This window comes from Octodon degus, unplaced genomic scaffold (assembly GCF_000260255.1).
Source record: "Octodon degus isolate 3935 unplaced genomic scaffold, OctDeg1.0 scaffold00141, whole genome shotgun sequence".
NCBI classification, from domain to species: Eukaryota; Metazoa; Chordata; class Mammalia; order Rodentia; family Octodontidae; genus Octodon; species Octodon degus.
The window spans coordinates 5688355-5691800 of NW_004524717.1; the positions used below are offsets into that span (position 1 = coordinate 5688355).

The 3446-nt window shown below is 47.2% G+C and overlaps 1 pseudogene across 1 annotated transcript; it reads right to left on the reverse strand.

The window, feature by feature from the left end:
- Positions 1 to 1863: 1863 nt before the first annotated feature.
- On the reverse strand, positions 1864 to 3193 carry LOC101574845 (annotated as a pseudogene). The gene has a single exon (XR_001117307.2). The product of XR_001117307.2 is annotated as an actin, cytoplasmic 2-like (transcript).
- Positions 3194 to 3446: the final 253 nt, after the last annotated feature.

Genomic DNA, 3446 nt, shown 5'->3' on the forward strand with positions numbered 1-3446 from the left:
ACACACACGAATAAATAAATATAAAAAAAAAAGAAAAGCATGGATTTATACTGATGTCACCAGTTTAAAATAGTCACACAAAAGTCTCCCTCATTTAAACCAGGCATGGTGGTGCATATCTATAATCCTAGCACTCAGGAGGCCTGTATGGGCTACACGGTGAGTTCAAGGCCAGCCTGCACTACATAGTGAGACCCTGTCTCAGAAAAAGAAAAAATTTTCCTTCACTTTCTTCATTCCATATCCAGGTGTATGAGGGAACTTGGTATGTGATACTGATAGTACTTCAGATCTGTGAGGAGACTACACTTACTTGGAACATTTGGCTGTCAACTTGAAAACAAAACCATACTTAACACTAAACAAATTCCAAATTGGTTAAAGAGATAGAGACAACTGCTGTGAAAGAATTACAAAAATACTGATGAAAACATCCAACTGGAGAGGGGAAAACCTTCTTCAAGAAAGATCCCAGAACAGATAAAGGAAGGAGGATCTGGTGATAGGCCGCACTGCACATGGCTGTTGTACGTGTGTGCAGGAGGAGAACCACCAGGCTGTGCTCTTTGTGAGTTCGCAGTGTTGAGAACATGACAAAGGGGATTTGCATGTCCACACTTTAAAAACAAACCAGCACCAGGTGAATAAGTGTTTCTCTGAAAGTCTTGAAGGATAATCAGATACCAGGGGACAGATTGTAGATAACACTTTAAAATGTCACAGAGCAAGATCTATGCACAGTGGGAAAAAAGCAGGAGGAATTTCCAGAAGAATCAGTCAACTGTCCTTGGGGCCTTAGAGTCTATCACCTGCTCTAGACCTTGGTCACCTGCTCAGGCCTCCACCTTTAGGAGCTTGATTATTCTCTACTGTGTCTGCCCAGCATCTCTATGAGGGAGAGGCCCTGGAGTCCATCATAGGTACCTCTAAAGGCTGAAGGGTGCAGCACAGAGGAGGGACAAGAGATGCTGGACAGGTTTTGTAGAAAGACCCGTGAAACCTTCCCTTCATGATTCTCCCCATGTCAAGCCCAGGATGATGTAGTGTGACGAGACCTTGGAACCCCACGCCAACATGTGCCTGTGGCTGAGTCCAAAGAACAGAAGCCCCTTCTTTAAGAGATTAAACAGAGTTACCATTTGATCCAGCAATCCCACTTCTGGGTACTCTACACATAAAAGTAGAAAGCAGGGACCTAAAATGTGTGCAGACACCAACACTCCTGACAGCACTATTCAGGATGGCCAAAATGGGAGAACAGCCCAGTGTCCACCAAAAAATGAACCACCAAAATGCAACATACCCCTATGATCACTCAGTCTCAAAAAGAAATGCAATTATGGTATATGTATAATCTGAATGAACCCTAAAGATATTATACTGAGTGAAGTAGGCCAAACCCAAAGGGCAGTTATCATGATTCCTCTTGTGTGATGCTATGATTTGAACTGTGTCCTTCCTATCTGTATGTTGAACACTCATCCCCATGTACTAGGGCCTTTATGGAGATAATTTAAGGCCAAATGAGGTCATGAGGGTGTAGCCCTGAGTCACTAGAATTAGTGCCCTTGTAGAAAGTACCCTTATACGGAGTGCACCAGCTCTCTGCTGTGGGGACACGGTGAGAAGGTAGAGTCTACAGCCAGAAAGGGAGCCTTTGCCAGAAGATCCATGCTGGCCCTTGACTTCCAGCCTCCAGAAATTCAACGTGTGTGGTATTTTGTCACAGCAGCCTGAGGTGACTAAGATAAATGAGGTTCCCGAGGTAGTCAAATTCATAGAATCACAAAGTATAACCGTTGTCACCAGGGGCTGAGGGATAAGAGAAGGGAGTGTTATTTTTTATTTTTTATTTTTTTGAATACAAGGTCAAAATCAGCAACAAGTTCTACAATCCAGTGCTGATATCAGATACAAGCTTCAAGGACAAATTTCTTTCAAAGGCTTATTCCAGTTTCATGAGGCTAGCATGAGGTTTGTACATTTGCCAGGGCAAATTATACTTCGGAATCAGCTCATGAAGCAGATGCCTGGCACCTGCTCAGTCCATTTAGAAGCATTTACGGTGCACAATGGAAGAGCCTGACTCATCATACTCCTGCTTGCTGATCCACATCTGCTGGAAGGTGGACAGTGAGGCCAGGATTGAGCCGCCAATCCACACGGAGTACTTGCATTCAGGAGAGGCGATGATCTTGATCTTCATGGTGCTGGGTGCCAGGGCTGTGATCTCCTTCTGCATCCTATCAGCAATGCCTGGGTACATGGTGGTGCCACCAGACAGCACTGTGTTGGCATACAGGTCCTTGCGAATGTCCACGTCGCACTTCATGATAGAGTTGAAGGTAGTCTCGTGGATGCCACAGGATTCCATACCAAGGAAAAAGGGCTGGAAAAGCGCCTCTGGACACTGAAAGCGCTCGTTGCCAATGGTAATCACTTGGCCATCAGGCAGCTCATAGCTCTTCTCCAAAGAGGAGGAAGAAGCAGCTGTGGCCATCTCCTGCTCAAAGTCCAGGGCGACATAGCACAGCTTCTCCTTAATGTCACGAACAATCTCCCTCTCAGCAGTGGTGGTGAAGCTGTAGCCATGCTCTGTCAGGATCTTCATGAGGTAGTCTGTCAGGTCCCAGCCAGCCAGGTCCAGACGCAGGATGGCGTGGGGGAGGGCATAGCCCTCATAGATGGGCACTGTGTGGGTGACCCCATCACCAGAGTCCATGACAATACCAGTGGTGCGCCCAGAGGCATACAGGGACAGCACAGCCTGGATAGCCACATACATGGCCGGGGTGTTGAAGGTCTCAAACATGATCTGAGTCATCTTCTCTCTGTTGGCTTTCGGGTTCAAGGGGGCCTCTGTCAGCAGCACTGGGTGCTCCTCGGGGGCCACACACAGCTCGTTGTAGAAGGTGTGGTGCCAGATCTTCTACATGTCATCCCAGTTGGTGACAATACCATGCTCGATGGGATACTTCAGGGTCAGGATGCCACGCTTGCTCTGGGCCTCATCGCCCACATAGGAATCCTTCTGGCCCATGCCCACCATCACACCCTGGTGTCGGGGGCGGCCGACAATGGAGGGGAACACAGCCCGGGGAGCGTCGTCGCCGGCAAAGCCAGCTTTACACATGCCAGAGCCATTGTCAATGACGAGAGAGGCGATTTCTTCTTCCATTGCGATCTGGGGTGGCTGGGAAGCGGAGCAACAAGAGAACAAGCAACATGGGCCAGTGGCGGCGTCTCTGGAGTGTTATTTTTTAATAGGGAGTTAGTTTCCTCTTGGGATGATGAAAATTTCTGAAGTGATGGTGGCACAACCACGTGAATGAATGCTTGATGCCATTAACTACACCCTGAAAATGGTCACAGTGGTAAACTATATGTTAGGTGTATTTTTAGTGCAATTGAAAAATTAAAACAATAGGAGGGATCACTGAAACCCT